Source organism: Egretta garzetta, unplaced genomic scaffold (genome assembly GCF_000687185.1).
Source record: "Egretta garzetta isolate BGI_Z169 unplaced genomic scaffold, ASM68718v1 scaffold161, whole genome shotgun sequence".
NCBI classification, from domain to species: domain Eukaryota; kingdom Metazoa; phylum Chordata; class Aves; order Pelecaniformes; family Ardeidae; genus Egretta; species Egretta garzetta.
Window position 1 is genome coordinate 1,169,981 of NW_009258754.1, and position 20,577 is coordinate 1,190,557.

Here is a 20,577-nt window from a genome sequence, read left to right on the forward strand (position 1 = left end):
CCCCGCAGCAGGTGGGCGGGGGCAGCCTCCTTCCAGCCGCAGGGCCTGGGCAAACAGCGCAGAAGAGAGCAAGCTGAAGGCTGGTTAGATGGAGAGGCTTCTCTGGCAATGCAGCATGACCGAGGAGTGGGCTGAGCTGGGTCCACAGTGTGGTGGTGAGAGCACCGGGGTGGGACACCAGAGGGATTCAGGCCTCTAAACTCAAATGCGCAATCTGGCACCGCGGGGCAGGGACACCGGCACGGTGCAGGGATATTTCTTCTTGCAGAGAGCGTGCAGGCCTTGCAATGCCACAGTGGTGGGTGGGAGAAGTACTGTGGCTCTGCTTATCCCTGCCTCCCTCCATCCCTTGGCAGGGGGGCTGGAGGGAGGCACAGTGGTGGTGCCAGCATTCCTCCCATTACACAAACTGAAAACAGCAGCCAGCTGTAGTGCAGGCTTTTTCTTTAACCACTTTTCTTCTAACCAGCTGCATAAAGGCCAACCACCATCCATGCATCACAGAGCAAGATAGAAACACTGAACAGAACTACTAGGTCACTTATTTGACATCAAGAATCTCATCTTCTGACTCTGCCTCCATGTGGGAGGAAAGGAACAACCTCCGGCCAGGTTAACACCCTATGTGAATTAGCAGCACCTTGCATAGCTTTGCAGAAGGAAAGAGAATCACCAGAGCAGCCCCACATGAGGAGGAGAACTTCTGGCAGCTTAGCTCAAGCGTTCTGAAAGAGCAGGCAGGCTGCAGGCAAGCTGAGCAGTCACAGAACGTGGCCGATATCATTTTCTAATGTACCCAGCTCTGCCCGTTTTCCATACATAACAGAATGTCTGATAAAGGAATGAAAGGACTGAGGGAGGTCGATCCAGCATACTGACACTGGTCAGGCACACCATGCTCGCTGGACCCTGGGGTCTCATGCAATGCTGGCTGTGGCATTGGGGGATTCCTCCTACACTGAGCCCGGTCCCTGCTGTCCCAGGCAGCCACTTCACATAACCCATTGATCAAACAACCACCAGGTCCTTGCAGTAAATTGCAAATGCAGTAGGCAGGCCTTAGATGGGCCACGACACTCCTCCAAAGTGGGACCAAACCCCAGGGGAAGGTCTTGCCCACCATCTAGAGCACCAAGTGTCCTTTCGCTCTGTTACCTGTTCCCAGGGACCTGCTGCTGCCAACAGTGCCTGACCCCATGTGCAAGAGCTCCATCCCTCCCAGATTACCTTGACCTGGAACAAGGGTGAAAGGCTTTCTTGAGACGAGGTACTGGGTGATCAGCCCTGGGAAGGTGTGGGAGAGCCAGGACTTCCCACAGAGCACTCCCAAACACCAGACTGGCATGCCCAAAGGTAATGCTGGTGGTACCACCAGTACCTCAGAGCACTGGGGACGAGACATAAGTACCTCTGGGTTTCCGCAGCACACACAGAAAATAGACCAGTACCATTGTAGGACCATTCCAGGCTGCTGAGGAAGGTGCTCCGCAGGTCTTAGGCCCAGGAATGCCAGGATTTTTGGGTGTCTTGTGTGTGTAGTCGGAGCCCCAGTTCAACCAGTGTATATTTTCCCAGGAGATTCAAGCCACATTTGCTTCCCCATTCTCTACTTCAGCTGATGGGGAGATGCTTACAGGACAGCAAGGAGTTTTGGGGAGTGGCTGAATCCCTGTCTGTGTGACTGAAGTCTGCAGCTCATCATCCTACAAGAACACATCTATAATGAGAATATCTCTCAACCAACATTTTATTTAATAGGTTGCATTTCCCACAAACTACCAACATTAAAATGAGACAAACTGGCAAACACGCCAGCTGCACCTTCCACTCTGCACAGCATCCAAGACGGCCAGTCTTCCTTTCCAGCAGCTCTCCTTTCCCCTGAAGAAGCCAGCTGCCGACAACATCAAGCTCATCTGTTTTGAACAGTAACTCTCTCTAATTCTCACTTTCTTGGTGGGAATTTGCCATAGAAACCTTCCTTAGCAACAGGGAGGCAGAGCAGCAGCGGCTCCAGCCAGAGGCACTAATGAAGCAGCCCCGGTCCCCCGGCGTGGCACATCACCTCCTGCCCTGCCTCCCCAGCTTACCTTTTCCAGCAAGGCATAACTAATAGGTGAGCATCTCCAGTAGAATCGGGGTGGGGGGCAGCTGCTTTGGAAACCTGTTTGGGACCACTTCGAAATCAGCCTTCAGTTAAGTGCATACGTCCTGGTTTATGACCCAGCTCAGCCAAGGGAATTTCTTGCAGCTGTACAGCCCTGGCACACCAAGGATGACTTCTGGTGTTTGTGGCCATGGGCACAGGGGTGACAAGAGGAGCCAAGAGGAAAATGGGGAGGGGGTGAGATCTGGAACATTTCGACACAGGCTCACTAGCCACTCTGCCTAAGTGAGAGGGAAAGAAGCAGGATGGCTCAGGACACTGAAAACAGCCCTGTGAGCTTTGTGGGGAAAGGATATCCAGGCCACAGCCCCATCCTGCACCATCATTCATGATGCTCGCCGGTCGGTGGGCAATGGTCTCTGGCATATGTAAGTCCAGGGGTAGGACTGCTGTCAGAGTGATGCCCAGAAGCTCTAACTCTATTCCTACCACCTATTTCTGCTGTATCTCCACTTAACTGCTATTTCTTTCACTGGTTAGACAAGCAGGATTTGCCTCTCTGACAGGAGGGGGGCTGTAAAGAGAAAATCAATAGCATTTGTGATGTGCTGCGTGAGTAAAGGGGCAATCCCTCATCCCTGTACCACCACTGGTAGACGGTATGCAGAAATGCAGGCAAGAAACACTGTCACTTTGAATTCCTAACCAAGTGGTGTCCAGGCTGTAAATGAAGTGGTGAAGGAGCAGGGACAGCATTGTTATTACTTCTGCATCATCCTTCCCCCAGGTTTGTGCCTTTCTCTTTTCAATAGCTTTATTTTGATAGACAGATAAAGCAGGATGCACATTGCTCTGAATTTTCCACTTCTTTGGGGGAAATAGCTCACAGCTGCTCTGCAGACAGAGGGAAGTTGGCTCTGCCTGGGCTGCGAAGCAGGTCTGAAGTGGAGACATCTCACATGGGGTGGTCAGCCCAGGTCTAGAGCCAAGCTAAAGCCAGTGCTACCCGCTTCCCTTGCGGAGCCTGCTTGTGTCCAGCCAGCTTGGAGACCAGGCATCCTGACACAAAACCTCCCCAGTTGCATCCTCTCCGAAGAGCCAGCACAAGGACGTGCACACACACGCGTGGAGATGGGCACTAACTGCCACAGCCAGCCTGAGGAACCCGGCGCTTCATCTTCCCATTCTCTGACTCATCCTGCACAAGCACACCACACAGCAAACCTGCGCCGCATACTTCTAATCCTCCCTGCCAGGCTTTTCATTATCTGCTCTGCTGCCGGGGCAATAATCATCGCGAGGAAGAGCCCCGGTGGCCTGCAGCTCCAAACACCTCTCCTCACCTGTCAGCACCAGGGCGTTATTGACTGCTAGCAGCCAACGTGAATTTGCAAACCTGGCTTGTAGGCAATAGGGAATGACCAACTCACCCAGCTTGTCCTATGCAGTGTAAGCAAATACTTTTATCACTATGGGTTGCAGCATCTGCAGACTTTTTATTACATATAAAATCACAATTAGGCAGGAAAACACTTTCCTGTTGTTTTTTTTGTTGTTGTTTGCTAGTTTGGTTTTGCATTTTAATGTTTTGGAACCTTTATCCAGTGACAAGCATTTCTGCTCTAAGATGAGCAACCATTTGTTTATGCCCCTGACCAAAACTGTGGCCCTGAGAGGATTTAGATTAAAGCACATTCATTCAATACCCAGCTGAAGAGCCACAGGCTTGACTAAAAGGGTATCGTTGTGGTTTAACCCCAGCTGGCAACTCAGCCCCACACAGCTGCTCGCTCACTCCCCCCTGGTGGGATTGGGGAAGGAATCAGAAGGGTAAAAGTGAGAAAACCTGTGGGATGAGATAAAGACAGTTTAAGAGGCAAAGCAAAATTCATGCACTCAAGCAAAGCAAAGCAAGGAATTCATTCCCTGCTTCCCACCGGCAGGCAGGTGCTCAGCCATCCCCAGGACAGCAGGGCTCCATCACACGTAACAGTGACTTGGGAAGACAAACGCCAAATGTTCCCCCCTTCCTTCTTCTTCCCCCAGCCTCATATGCTGAGCATGACATCATATGGTGTGGGATACCCCTTGGGTCAGTTGGGGTCAGCTGTCCCAGCTGTGCCCCCTCCCAGCAACTTGTGCCCCCGGCAGAGTAGGGGAAGCTGAAAAGTCCTTGCCTGGTGTAAGCCCTGCTCAGCAACAACTGAACCATCAGGGTGTGTATGTTTGAAGACATTTGGTATCTTGAAGACATTTGGAAACTTGATTATATCAAAGGCTTCAATTTATGAAGTCCATTTTCTCCTAATGTAAAGACACAAATCTAAATTTTTAGATGAATGCTTGCTGAATCAAATAAAGGAATCCAATGGCTTTCATTACATACACAAGTATTATCACATGAAGCTATGAGTAATCCACATTAAAAGTTCATGGAGAAATCAAACATGCTAAATGTTAACTGTAATGTGTCTTTCACCATCAAAGAGAGAACGTTTCAAGACTTAGAATATATTCTTGACATAAATTCAAAAGTGAGTGTTTGGTCCTAAGAACCAGGCCACCAGCTAAGCAATAAGGATAAGATGCACAAGACTAGGCAGCGCCTAATTCCCAGGAGTCTGTTACTGGCCTGTGCTCAGGTAGCTCCATTCAGGTGTAAGTAATTCAAGAAAATGGACCTGCCTTCGGATCTGGTTTATCCCCTGGGTCTCCACGGGCATGGCGGGTAACCCAAGCAGACCTTTGTTTTGGTGGAGGAAGGGAGCTGTGCAGAGCCACGGGTGTCAGGGCCAGTGCTTGCTCTCGGCAGGAGCCAGGCAGAGCAGGCAAGCGGCAGAGATAGCCCAGAGCTTTGTCTTCTGCCAGCAGGAAAACTCCAAAGACCTGTTTTATGTACAGAATGAAAAACCTGTAAATGTGATCCAACATAATAATGCCTGTCCTTAGTGTTTTATTCTGATCACAGCCTCCTGAAAATGTTTTTTTTCTTTTTTTCCCAAGAAACGTTAAAAAAACATGTCACTCTCTATGAGTGTATTTGGAAATAATTTCTACCATTTTAATTCTGATAAAAGAAAAACACATCACTACTTTATTCCTTACATTTTTGACTTAAGGAAGGAATAATTTGTGGCTTGCGTATGAATTGGCAGGACAAAATTATCCCCCACTCCATGAGTTCTAGCTTTTCCTTTTGTCTTCTTATTTTTTTCCTCATCCATCACTACGAAGTTCTCTTGAGTTTTCAGCTTGCAGGCACCTAAGGTATCAGCAATGATATTTTCTCCTTTGGTATGCGAGCTGGAAAGAGCCGCATCTTCATGGGGAATTGGGAACAACGCGTGTTTTCCTCCATTCCCATTTATCTTGCAGGTGCCCTGCCGGAGCTCTGCAGAGCACAGGCTCTCGCAAGCAAATGGCTGAAAGCCTCCACTCAGGACAGGAGAGATCCCCCATGGCTTCTTCCTATCTCACACTCTTCTTAATCACAAAATAAGATGACCTTGGCCCTCTAAACTCATTATTTTCTGCCGCCAAATTAGTTTCGTAACTGGGTTCACAGCACTGATTTCCGATAGGAGGGTTGGGAAAAGGAGAGATGGAAATCACAGCTCGATTCACAGCAGCACTGATGGGCCTACACGATGACATATCATGCTGGATGGGGCTTACCGTGTCCCTCATACGCATTAAACCTCATGCTAAATGGGAAATCTCACTCCTTGGGGATTTTGGTAACTAGACAATTGCACTACCTATTTGCATGTACTAAACAAAAAATTTACACGGGTGTCTGCCTGACTTCTTACTGCCCTCTGCACATCCATTCATCACTCACTGTCTCAGGTACCATTTTATTCAAAGGCAGCTACAGTTGCTGTTGCACCTGCACGAAGCAGAGCAGCAGAGCAGCCGGGGCCCACATGCCACGGTGATGGCATGAGTGGAAGGGCCTGAAAAGCCCTCTGCCCTCCCAGCAAGAATTATTTGCTCCGTAACAGCTCAAAATCAGTCTGCTGCTGTTCAGCACATCCAAACAAAGTCCGTCAGCTTTTTCTATGCTAAAAGGACACAGGTTTGCAGGGAGGGGGATGGGAGATGTAGCCATAAGCCTTTGGTTTTATTCGGTGGTTAATCAGGCAGTTAAACTGAGCAGTTTGCTTTGGAATCTTCAAACAAAAAACAAAACTTCCCCAAAACAAAGTTGATCTATTAAGTGCATTGGGTCGAACCCATTTTTATCTCTCAATTTTTTTAGATGCTCTATTAAAGCCAGTAAAAACTTCAACAGCTACATTACTCCAAATTGCTCTGGAGCTTTTCTAAGGATCTGAGAAGCCAGCACAGCTCTTCTGCAGCCTTCCTGGAGCGCTAAGGAAGCTCTGATCCCCTCACCACTCACCTGCCAGCCCTGAACCATGCTACAGACAGCTCTCAGAGAGAAAATCTTCCTTGCTAGCCTGGAGGCTTGCTGGAAGGTTAAAGTAAAACCTAAAGAGCACTTCAAAGTTGAGTCTGACTTCAAAGAGCCCTGCTGGGGGACCTGCACCTGCAGCTTTTCATGTTTTTGTGCTATGTTTGACTGTTTATCATTAAACCATTCATTCAGCTGGCTCTGCACAATAAGCCCTTTAATGGATCTTAGGCTGAAAAGAGTTCAGCCTGCAGACATAGAAAGTTAAAATGCAATCTTCCTTTCTTAAAGAAAGCTTTGATATACCTTAAAATACCATATTTTCAGAGGTAGCTACATATTCAACCTTTTTTCCTTCCTGTGGGCTTTTCAAGACTTAATAAATCTTGTCGTGGTTTAACCCTAGCTGGCAACCAATCCCCACCCAGCCGCTCGCTCACCCTCCCCACCCCAGTGGGATGGAGGAGAGAATCGGAACAGCAAAAGTAGGAAAACCCATCGGTTGAGGTAAGAACAGTTTAATAATGGAAATAAAATAAAATAATAATAATAATAATTCTAATAAATTGTAGTGAAAGTGAAAACAACAAACGCAAAAAAAAGAAACAAAATCCAGGAAAAACAAGTGATGCAACCACGCACCACCCACTGACGGATGCCCATCCCATCCCTGAACAGCGATTGCTGCCCCCTGGCCAACTGCCCCCAGTTTCTATACTGAGCATGATGTGGTATGGTCTGGGATAGCCCGTGGGCCAGTTGGGGTCAGCTGTCCTGACTGTGCCCCCTCCCAGCTTCTTGGGCACCTGGCACAGCAAGGAAAGCTGAAAAGTCCTTGACCAGTGTAAGCACTGCTCAGCAGCAACTAAAACATCTGTGTGTTATCAACATTCTTCTCATACTAAATCTAAACCACAGCACTATGCCAGCTACTGGGAGGAAAATTAACTCTATCCCAGCCGAAACCAGGAGAATCTATGAGCTCCTATTGACCAAGCACAGCAGGTCCATATATTGGAGCATCTCGCTGGAGCCTAGGACGAGAAAACCAGTTCTGACAACCGACTGCTGGAGCACCACATGCAGGGTCACATGGGAGAGTCTTCTCCTCATGCATCTGTAAGGCTAGGAAGCTCTAGTCATAGAAATGCCTACAAAATTTTCAACCAGCCTGATTCTCAATGAATCAGTGAAACTTCTGATTTATACCATCAAGGACTTGGCTCAATCTCATTATATTTCAAAACCCAAATTGAAATACATAAAAGCTTTCTTGGCTCTCTGCTCATCCTTGTTATATAGCCTCCACTGCCATAGTATTGGAGTGCTTCATGATCTTTAACATACTTATGTTCACAGTACCACACTGGGATGGAGGAATGCTGGTTTCTTCCTTTTATAGGCTGGAAACTGAGGCATAGAGAGACCCATCAAAGAATACAGGACCCATAAGGACCAGGCTCCACAAACAAGACCCTCAAACTCACACCTTTAAGTGTTCCTGAAAACCCACTGAGTCCTTAGCCAAAAGTTTGTCTCAAATGCTTGGTGCCATCATCATACCTTCCATGTACCAGAGTGCTGGAAAAATCTCCCATCAGAAGGTCAGTGCTTTGGGCAGAAAAGAAATGAGATGCTCTGAAATTATGAAAGCAAGTCAAATCAGAGAATCCCATTTAGAGCAATGGGGCACATCCACATTATTTACCCTAACAAATAGCTCTCTGTGTACCATGCAAAAATCTGCTGACTTTCTCCCTCACATCAGCAACACCCAGGCCAGCATGAGTCTGTTGGAATATTTGAAACTTGCCTTACCTTCTCAGTGGGCAAAAGTAACAGAAAGTTATAGATGAAAGAGATATTATGTGGCTGTGTGACAGTCACATAATGGAACACTCTCTCTGAGTAATTGCGTAAAGAGCAATTTTGTGGGTTTTATTGAATAACTCAAGATAATTTAAACCTCTATAAAAGGATACTGAAAATAAAAAATAACTCTCTTACAGGAAGACATCTCTTCACATAAAGAACGCTAGAAGCACAACATTTATGAATGTATTTTAATTTTAATTTTTTCAGAAAACATTGCAACGTTTTAAAAGGAAGAGGCTTTGTTCAGATACCCCAATTATTAATATCATAGCACACACATTCTGAATATTTTGTACATATGATACGTAGCCACATTCAGTATATAAGTGCTATAGATAACATAACCGAAAGGAAAAAGCCCTGTTCCAAAAAATATTCCCAGCCACATAAGAGAAGGGGAAAAGAGATAGGAAAAACTTCTTTGTGCATCAAGTCTGTCTCCTTGCTACTGTGCTTAACGCCTACATCACCTACCTCCGGTTGTGTACTTACCAATGTAAAAATCAGACAGATTTTTTCCCTAGATACTGGTGACAGAGGGCTGCTGCAGAGCCACACCAGGGCCTCATCAATGCCATCTAAAGAGTCAAAATACATACAGTTACTTCTGGTTTTTGGAAGGGGAGCAATAGCATTAAGAGATTCAGCCATTTACCCTGGTCTACCTAGAATCTCTGGTGGCAGATTTGGAGAGTCAGCCTTGGACCTCCTGCCTCCCAGCCCTCTGCTTAGCCAAGTAATAACTGAAGTTATGAAACATGCCACTGAAGATGAAAGCACTGAAAACACACCCCGAGCCACAGTGGCCAGATCTAGGGACTGTTTGGTTCTCTGATAGTTCCTTTAGTTTTCCCTTTTAAAGGAAAGATCAACATCACATCTTTCTCAAGGTGAGGATTTTGCAACCAGTGCTATTGTTACTCTTGTGAGGGAAAAAACCCCAAGCAGATAATGACAAGCATAATTCAGTTTGGTTCTCACAAGCGCCATGTACGGTGGCAGGGAGCCAGTTCCTGATCTCATTTGCGCTGGGGCAAAGCCATAGCAACAGCGCTGCCGAAGCACGAGAGCGGCTCCCCCCCACACGCCCCCCGCCACATGGGAGCGGGTTGGCCAGTGCAGGCTCCCAGGGTAGCAGTTCGCAGCATGATGCAGACAGCCTCTCCTGGCAAACAGGAAAGATCTAGATTGCTACTTGGGAATAACAGCAACCTGTTTATGCATCAGAAAAAGATTCTTCTGTCTCATCTAGGCATTTTGATGTTAAGTTTTTCAAGCAAATTCTAGAAAACCCAGGTAATGGTTTCATTTATACTTTGATTTTGTATTAGAAGGTTTCTGAAAAGCGTTTCCACGCTCTCTTAGGAAAGCAGGCCATGAGACACCAGGGTACTTATGCACTGGCTTCAGCAAGGCTTTGTTGGGTGCAGAAGGATGTCAGGGTCAGGCCCACAGCCCCCATGCTCTGCAGCATGAGCATTTGGCTCCGTACTGAGCCATCTGGGTGCCCTGCAGGCTGAGCTTGTTTTGTCTTGGGCAGTGGCTGGTATCAGCTGGGAGATGTTCTGGGGAGTGCGACAGTGCTCAGTGCTGAGTCAGACCGAGGGGGAATGACTCACCCAGAAATGTCAATGAAAGACAATATTTCTTCTCCCCAGGCTGCCCTTGTGCCTGCTTTTCATCCTTAAGAGCAGGGTCCCTTTGCACCTTTCTAGATAGCAGCTGAACAGTTCTTAACAGCACAGAGTTTCAAAATGCTGTTCCTTCTCGATGCTTCTCTTGTAGCAAATACTTTGTTTTGTGCCTGTAACACAAGACACCCTGTGCCGTGGCAGCAGCAGAAAGTGCTGCAGGAGCCATAAAGCAGGCTAGGTGTAAACCAGTGCCAGTGTTGGGAGGGTAGGCTCGCTGCTGGAATCGCAGACAGACAACAGGACAGCCTGACTCCCACTTTTGCACAGCAAATGGACATGCACTTGTCCCCCCACGTGCCTCTCCAAACCACTTGGTGATTTGCTGTTTGCTCTAGATCTGAGGCAGGAAGAGAGGGCAGGTCATTAAGTACATGCAACACGAATGTGTCTAATAGAACAAGTCGTTATTTTTCATATTTCATGCCTTCCAGAAATCAAGATTGTGTATCATTGCAACAGAAGAAAGAACAAACACTCTCAAGAGACAGAGATACTCTCATTAGCTTGCCACTCCCTGCCCCCTTGCTCAGCCCCGTAGCCTCTCAGTAGTCACTAAATGATGGGCTTACCTTTCAGGCTTTGCTCCTGAGACCTTGTGCGTGCTTCCCTATGTTTTAAAAGATGGAGCTTACATTCATCTGGGTCCATCCTCTCAATTCAAATCATCTTCCAAGCTTGTGACTTCAAAAACTTCTTTTTGAACGGCCTCATTACATCGATATGTAGCATTTGTTCGCATGTTTCCATCTACACAAATGAGGGATACCACCTGCAAATACAGTAAGAACAGGAGACCTCCATAAGAAAGAGAAAAAACAGGAACTGAAGAGGATATCTGTGTCACAGACAGGGCCATGGCTTCAGTCCCAAGCCTACCAAAATAGTTGAAACACCCCATAGGCCCACTCTAAGGTATCTATCTGGCATCATCTCATGACCCATTTTACTTGACGGGTCTGCAGAAAAATCTTTAATTCTCAACAGTCAAGCTTAGGTCAGAGACTGAAGAGTAGACGACTACAAGAAAGCTGTCTCTAATTCCAGACCTAATGACATTTAGGTTACAGACATCAAATATCACAGCTTATTTGAGACAATCCCAAGACCTGGAAGCACGTCCTACCTTTCTGATGATACTGGGATGTTATTTCGCACCAAATTTTAGAGGTAGTGCAAGGAACAAGAAATTTGCCTGCATTATTTCACACAGAACAGAGGAAAGAGCAAAGCCCCATCTCTCCATACAAGCCGTGGCCCTAGCATGTACTCATGCTCATATACTCATGCTCATGCCAATGTATTCATGCTCATTGGCACAAGAAGAGACCTCTAATCTTTCCATCACGGCACATGACTGGGCTTTCAGGGAATGTCCTCTTGCTCCCCGTGCTGACACTGAGAGCATACTCAAGCCTGGTCAGTCAGGGGAGGAAGAAGAGAGTGTGCCATCCTTCTTGCATCCTCTTTTTTTCAGTCTGCTCTCCTTCATTTAGATAGACTTGCAAGCGTGTGCTCACTGTGGGTCACACTTACCCACCAACACGTTGTTGGGATCCAACAAGATGTTAGTGAGCTTGCATGGATTACAGCTTTTTTCTTAGAGAAGACACAAATAGTTGACATTTCAATGGTATAATTAACAGCCATAAAAAAAACCTTCATTCTAAGAATAGTCACAAGAAACAGAAATATGGAGTGGGAGCTTATAAAATTTTATCAGTTTTGTCATCTCTGTGGAGAAAAACCTGCCAACTGGCCCCAATTTGTCATTCAAGTGCATAGTAAATACTGGAAAATAGATTTTCAGAGCAGTTTTACTCCAGCCTCCTTAGAAATCTAAACGATTTCCTTTGCTCTCTCTTTGAACAGCAAAGCTGAAGTGTGAGACACCAGAGGTAAAAATTCTTTGGCTAATTAATTAATTAGCTAATTGCACTTGGCTGCCATATCTGAGCATTTAAGTACAAAGCAGCAGCATTCGGTTATAAATAGAGCCGACCAGGGTACGGCACGTGCACATTTGCATAAAGGACCTAAGAAGTAGATGAGTAGTAATTGGCACTAGAATTTGCACAGGTTCATTAAAAACAAAATTTTGTGCAGACACAGGGTAGAATTTTGGGGGAAAAAAACCAACTATGTGGACTTGTATTAACCAGAGGGCTGTTAGCCACAAAGAGCACATTTTGCAACCGAGAGTCAAAACTTAAATCCAAACCTACTTCACTCCAAAGCAGTGTCCTTTTGCCACTGCCGCTTGGTTGCACATTGTGGGGCTGCCCCGTTATCCATCAGACAAACTGATTTTTGTCCAGGCTAGCGAAGAGCAGCTTGTCAGACAGCCCCACCACACAGTCCTTGCTCCAGCGTGAGGCAGGGCTCTGTCTATCAGTCTGTGGTCCTTCGCTTCACCAGTGCATTCCACAGAGCCTGCACAGATCAGTCAAGACTGCCGATTTTTCTACGTAGACTAAAACTTAGGTATTCCATGTTTAGTATTGCAATGTACACATTCCCTCAGGTCCATAATCTTAATCACCCTTCTAATATTGTGCTGTTGATGTGGGATTTAGGTTTTTTATCGCTTTTGTTCTTACCTCTGCTGTTCATAGTGTGTAAATGCTTTTGGATTGATCCAAGTCACTGTTCTTTTTCCTCACAGCCTAACACCTGTCTTTATTCTGTGCATCTCTCTCAAGAGAGGATTAGCCTGGCTTTTGCACAACAGTTAGGTAAACACAGAGAATATAAAAAAGCCATTCAGCTGAAATGGCTTACTTCTGCCTTCTTCCTATCACAACATGCATTTTCTCCAGGACACCATGTTTCTCACCTACAGGTCAATCCTTGGTCCAGGCCTGTGCTGAAGATAAGGTATGGCATAAGTGAACATGAGCTGCTCAGGACCCATACATCTGCTCATCCTTCCAGCTGCAGAGGTACACACCCATATAATAAGCAAAGTGTAGGTCCACACCACTTGCCATTTGTATCTGTAAGTTAAGCAACATAGATCATCTTGAAAAAAAACCCACAAAATGGCAAAGAAATTAATAAATCAGTCTCACCAGGATGACATAGAATTCACAGCAAGGGAAGGAAGCTTTTGGGAAACAATTTATTTTGATAGTTAGGAAATAGTCTTTGATCCCACTGGGAAGCCTAAAAGATCAGCTGCAAATTACAGTTAAAGATGTTGTGATGAAGATGAGCCAATATACAGCAAGGTATGAAGGTGTGATGGTAAAGCAGTAGATTGTGGTTTTGACAGCACGCAAAGGAAATCTGTGGGAAGGGCTTATAAGGAGAGATTCAGAAGATTAGAATGTGCAGTTCAAGGCACTGAGACAAAAGCAATAAGGAAACAACAGTAGTTGTTTTTAACTCTTTGCAGTGTTTATAAGTTTTTAAGTGCTTTATAGACACTACTTAAAAAAAGGGCTTGGAAAGCTGCTTTGATTGCTGGAGTGTCCCTTCCTCTGGGACAGCCCTGCAAAAAGCTTTGACAGTGTTCCCGAGCGTGAGGTCTTTAGAAATGATAGCTGAGTGTTGAACACAGCCCCTTCGTGGAGGGCTGAAGGCACGCTGAATGCTTACCACAATATCCTACTTTGGACAGCAAAATCACAGGCCTACACTGGAACAAACCCAGGCAGGAAATTAAGAATTTCATTGCTACCGATAGATGTACATTATTATTAACCTTTCTCTGAAAATACCTGATCATCTATCATTATCTTAAATAATTCTGCAGCTTGAAAGAAGTCCAAATGTAGTTGAGGCAGCTAATTACCCACATGAAGTGAAGGAGCACAGTGTTCCTATGTAGTCTCCTGTAGTTCTGAGGTGCTCAGTAACAAACTGGAATGGGAACTCATTGCAGGCTTTTTTAAAAAATCCCCAACTTTTCAGCTGAGAGTGAAGAGAGTCTGTGAGGAAAAAAGAAACACATGGGAAAACAATAGAAGAGTACTCTGCTGAAATTCAAATCTCTCACGTGGTTTTTGACTCTGCTTGAAGACAGTCATGTTTAAATGCACAGTTCATCAAGCACAGTTGTCTCATTCTGTTTGGAGCACTGTGTTTTCCTCCTCCTGGCAATGTGCAGCTCTTCGACTGCAGAGCCCTGCATTGCAAGATGGCCCTTTGTTCCCTTGTTTCATCCTGGGAAACAACCCAAACCCCCTCATTTCCTTTAGGGAGTTATTTTGTCATGCAAATTTTGAGGCAAACAAAAAAATGCAGACTTGCTCTAATTTAATTTTTAAAACTAGCAAATATGTAGGGGAGAAATAGATTGCACCGTTTTGATACACGAGAACATACAGAAAGGTGGGCTCAAACTAGAATGTCCTTAGCCAGCTCCAGATGTGAATATGTCCAGATTTCAAACAGTTTTGTAAGTGGGATTCTTGGCTAAGCTCACTAGAAACACAAGGGCAACCACGAAGGTCCAGGGGAGCGGCAAACTTTTAAAAATTCTCTAGACAGGAAGGGTGTCAAAAGCAACATCTTAATTTATTAAGCAGGGCAAAGATTTCATCCAACAAGTAGGAACCTACACGAAACACTCCCATTTGTGCTATCACACAGATGTTCTCTGTATCTCCCTAAGTAACTGAGAAATCAAACCAGCAGATAACTTCCGCTCTGATGTGCCAAATCCCTATCAATGTAAGAGCGTTAAATTCTACAATACCACAGCTGCGGTCAACAGAGTTAGAGCTCTTAATAGGAGGAAACAGAACATAAATTGTAGCTGGCTTTTAGGCTTTCCACAGATCCAAAAGCAAGGTTCCCTTACATTCATCGCAATAGGAATGGTATGACTCTCTCTTTCAGAAAGATAAGGTGGTTTTTTTGCACTCTTACCACATAACAGTCTTGATATTTTCCCAGGTCTTAAGCTTCAAGGCAAGTTATCTTCAGAGATATAAACCTTTAGTCAAGGAAAGATAGCAATTTAGAATTTAAAATCACTTTTTTTTTCTCTCTCTGTCATTCCCTTTCCTTCCAATACAGTATTTGTCCGCAAAAGTGCACTTCCCAAAGGGTCAGATTAATATTAGGCCAACACCTTAACTGGCCAACGTTAGTTGATCTCAGTGCATGCAGATCACTCTAGACCAGCTGGGAAACCAGTCCAATAATACACCTCTGGCCAACATAGACTGATTAAAGCATGGTTTGACCTTAAAGATAAATATTTCTTCCTATTACTAGAAATCTTGTGGCTCTGTAGGAAAGAGAGTAAACATCACAGGGTTATTACATTTGTACCTCAAGGTACAACTGTGAAGAACGGGTACTTAGCAACCAGTAAGAGAGGAGCACAAGATGTTCCATCCTAATGGCACTGTTTGCAATGAAATACAAAAGCTCACATCAATCCATAACATCTAGGCCAGCGCAAATGATCTCCACAAACAGCTCCGAACTTGTAATTGACGGGAAAAGACCAGATTTAAAAGTTGAATGTGTCTGACAAACATAGCTCAGCCTCCCAAATTCCTTGACATGTCTCCTTACCATCACCATCTTTTCCAATTGGATTTAAATGAGTAATCTCAGTTTTAAAAGGTTGGTTTGATATTTACATTGGTTATTAAGGTCGAGGAGTCAAGAGATGAGAATGTTAATTTCTGCAAGCAGATTGCCTGACATTTGAACAAGATTGAAAATTCCATTAATATGGCACATTTTTCTTAGCAAAAAGTTCATGTAATTTCTCAGACATTAACCAGCAGAAGTCAATCCTGAATGACGAAGAAATGACAACCACCTGGATGTTCTACACCACATCATCCCATTTTACTAGACTGTTCACGCAAATGGGAGTTACAGATCACACAGAAGACAAATCCAGCATGTTCTCCTGCACAGACCTCAGGTCTGACTGGGGAAACTGTGTGGGAATATGCTTAATAGAGGGGATGAATTCAGGGATGCAGCTAAATGGCCAGTCACAAGAAGCCACCTCACAGGCACAGGAGAAGGAGCAAATGGGTTGGGGGATGGAGGAACCTCCTGCAACAAGTAGTATCCACGCCTGTGCTATGGCAACACGAGGAAGGTGAAAAGAAGGACTACTCTAGTCCCCGGACACTGGGACACTACACATCTAGTGAACATAACCGTGTGTCAGCCGCATGCTGTAAGACCAGCCTAAGTTTCTGCCTACTACCAGAACAGGGCACGCAAAGCTGTCTAAGTGTCGGGACATGTTAGAGCCAGCTGAACTTCAGCTCTCTTTAGCTGCAGCTTCTCCAAGCTTTGCTCAGCTCTCAGAATATCCACCCTCTCTTCCTTTGCAGCCAGTGGGGGTGAACCCTGCCTTTTTTCCCCCATTTCAGAACCTTCAGCCACATCAAACTAAAACACACCAAGAATCTTTTGGGCTTGGCAGGAGATGGGAAAATACACCCCTAAGTGTGTATCATTCAAATGGTTATTTAATGAGTCTACTGACTTACATGGAGGCTGCAGTCAGAGGAAATAAAGGCTTTTAAGGCATCTTCCTGATTGTTCAATAAATAGATGTCTAACACCATGATGGTTCCTTCTTTACGTTTGAGTAACACTGTCATGCTGGGAATCACACGTAAGCCAACCAGCTCTTTGGCTGCACTGCAAACAGGGAGCAAACAGGGAATATCAGGGAGGGAAGGATATCAGACACATAGGAGAGAATAATCTCAGGGTGAAGACGATTAATACTTTTAGAGACTTAAGCTGAAAAAAGAAAGGCTTTGAAATTACTCCAGAGTTTCACACACATGTGAAAAGTTGAGGACTACCGCACGTTTTTTCTCCAAGAACATTTTTCCTTTCCAAGGATCCCCCAAGAAATGTATATGGTGTTGAAAAAACATACCACTAACCTGCATAACCAGCACATAAAACAGGAAGGAAAAAACCTATGAAAAAAAATGAACAACAAAAATACCCAGTTTTAAACTGTTGATTAATTACCAGAAATTATTCCCTTCAGTATACCAGCTGCAGTCTCCCTCTGCTATTCATAACGAGTTGTGACTTTTTTTTCAATTTCTTAGCATGTCATTAAATTTTTGGCTGTGATTTATGGAAAGTATGTCAGTCTAGAGGTCCTCTGAGTGATGAAACGTGGGGTACACACTGCACTTCTGCCATGTCCTGCTTCCAATGTTCAGCATGGTCACGTAGCCCTGAGGACAGCCTATCATCTCCCTGTGGGGAGCTCAGAAAGACCCGCTGGCTTGGGAGAAAAAAAAAATCCCTATTGTCCACCAATTCTTGTCTGGTTTGGCTGGTAAGAGCTGCCTTCACATGTGCTCTCCGGATAGTTGTTTTGCAATGTGTTACTAAAGGCAAATAAAGAGAGGGGCACCTTTGAGTCCTGTCCTTCCTCTGGAGCTCTATATGAGTTTAAAAGGAATGGAAGTAGCAATGCATACATCCCCCACATATATATATATATATATATGTATATAAAATCCATGGAAAGGAAGGTTATGTGCATATGCTGAGTCAGTGCTCAATTATTGGCCATGCCTGAGGTTTCAGTATTTTCCAGGAGTTTATAATTTTTTATCTAAAAGCAGAATTTGGTTAAATTTTAACCAAAATACAAGAGAATAATTGCAAATGAGGACTGAATATGGTTGTCTCAACTCATCTGCTAAGTCTACTAACACGTTCAGAAAACTTCAGGGGAAAAACTTCAGGAAGTGCAAAAGAAGTTGATTTGAATTAAGAAGCAATCATCTGTTTTCTAATAATTGAACTTAAACTATCTATATAGGTCCATTTCCATACGTCCTTGTTGCATTCGTGGGATTTATGAGCTCCCTCTTGTGGCCACGTTAACAGTTACGGGCTGTTTTTTTTCCAGCCCAGCACTTGCTGTAGATTAATGGGCGACATGAAAGGGCAGTTTGTTGTTCTCTGAAGCAGGAATTGATTTTAATCTCCTTGGTAGCTAAATGAGTCACCCGAGCTCCTGCTGAATCCCCTGTCACACTCGGTGGTAGATGTTCCTTTGCTGCCGCAGGGCACGCGGGAGATGAGCGGTAGTCACACACTGTGCCTCAGGGAGGCAGGGAAGGGAGGTGCTCCAGTTGGTGGGCTCCTACATCTCCAGATAGGTACGGCAAGCACTACTTTGGGTGCTAACATCTGCGCTGCTTCTCAGGAGAGCCTAAGAGCAGGGTGCTCTCCAAAAAGTGTGAGCTGCCCTTACGGCACATGATTTCCAGGCTGCTCCAGAGAAGACGTGGTACACCACCAGCCAAGGGCGGAGGTGGCACAGGATGAGCACTGTGCTGCTGACCCCAACAGAGCTCCAGCCCAAGCTCTCTTCTCCACCCACCTCCAGACCCAATGGACACTTCTACATTTTGCGTGCTCAACTGCTCCTGGGGTACAGCGTGGAGGTGTATCCAAAGGACATCTCTTCAGGCGAGGGAGCACTGGGTGCTCCCAGACCTGCCAGCTGGCCACAGCCTCTCCGTGGTGCCGGGACAGGGTGAAAACACATCCATCCCCTGGCTCAGAGGGATGCAACTGCCCCAGGGGGAAGAGTCCCCCCTCTGCAGGTCCTGGCACACTGGCTGCTCCCATCTACAGAAGGCACTCCAGGCTGGTTTCCTCCACCGCTGTCTGTCCTTCTGCAGGAGCCAATGTCTCTGTGAGTGTCAGTGATTTCTACAGGTCAATTAATGAGTAGAAAAAGAAATATCCAGCTACCACACCCTTCTGTAGAATGGGCTGCAGGGAGGTAATGGGCCAAGAGAGCAGCAGAGACATTTGCAAAACAAAAAAAATTCTGAAACCAGAAGTTTCAGAGTTTGGAGGCTGAGTTGAAAACTACTTTTTTAGAAATAAAAGGTCGTATCGTGCAAGTGTATCATATGAGTTCTGACAATGGCTGCTTTTTAAATTGACAGAATGCTATTTACAAACATGGTATCCATTTGCAGACAGTCTTCAAATGCATGACTGAGATTTCCCATCTATTTTTAACACAAATAAAATGGAAAGACAAAAAAATGCTTTTCTTTCATCCTAGATTCATTGTCACACAAACCAAACACATTGCCTCAGAAGACTGTTTGTCCTCTTGCTATTAAAAGCTGGACTGCAGGTTTAGTAACTTGACCTTAGACAGATTTGGGTTCTGCACATGGCAAAAAATGAGTTATAGCCATCCAAATCCTGCAAAATTGCTAATTTTAGAACCTTACTACCGAAATGTATTGCAGGCACTGCGCCACAAGAATAAACATACAGTCCTGCAGGCGTTACATTAATAGATCCCTGCCTACTACCTTTTAAGACAGGAAGTTTACATAAAGAAAAGTTCACTTATTAAAAAGAGTTAATTAAAATTCATCAATAACATTTATTTTTCTTGCAGATGAATACTACCTAATAACAAGACTATCAATATCTGGTGAAGTTCTGGACCATACGTTCCAGAAAAAAACCCAACATTTAGCTTGTGCAAAAATATGCAAATTTAATTTCAGATCATTTGTATATGCTCAATTACCACATTGCCATAAGCAAATAAGATGGTAAAATGCACACATGGCGAAAACTCTTGCTGTTCTTTTTGCACTGGCAACCTGATCATAATGCAGAATTGCTTTTTCTAAGACTGTTGATCTGATCATGCAAATAGTAATTGTGATGATTAGACCTCAGGCTTCTTAATTTAAAAAATGGGACCCCCAAACTCTGTCCCCCCAACCTGCCCACCCCCCCGCTCTCCCCAGGACTGTGAAGGGCTTCTCTTGTTGCATTCATCAGACTTTGGATCCGCGCTCCAAGAGACAAACCCTCAGTCACAAGACTTGGTGCCTGGTTGTAGCAATAACACACAGCTAGGCAAGTTAAATGCTTCACTTACAAAGAAAGAATAACAGCAAAGCTGCCTCAAAAGGCCTCACAACACATTAAGCTGTTGTACACGCTACAGTACAAGCTCAGTTCCTCTTGAAAGTAATTACTTTGCATTAAACAGCATTTTCCTTTTTCAGAGGTCTCAAAGGAAGAAAGAAAAAAACCAACCAAACAAACAAAACCCCCCAAAAACCGCAACCCAGAAGAAAGCCCAGGGCTCTGAAAGGTGAACATCAGATGGAAAGATAACTCCTCGACCCCAAGTAGCCTGCAGTACCTGAATTGCTGCTGCCTGCAGAAATTACTTTAGCACCCCATACCGCCCATTTTCTGACAGTTGAACATTGCATTTCACTGCGGCTCAGCAACCCGTCCCTGTGGCCCAGCACCCATGTGTGGAACCAACTCAGGAGCACAGGATGCAGTACCTGGGAAAGCCGCCTTTACGCCGTCCTCCCTGGAGCTGGACCCAGAGGGGCAGAATTTGCCCTTTCACAAGGGTACCTGTGCCCCAATACCATAGGTGCACCCAGCCCCATTTCCCCATTTCATGCCCCCCCCCCCCCCCCCCCCCCCGCCCAACCCCGCGGCCGCGCGGG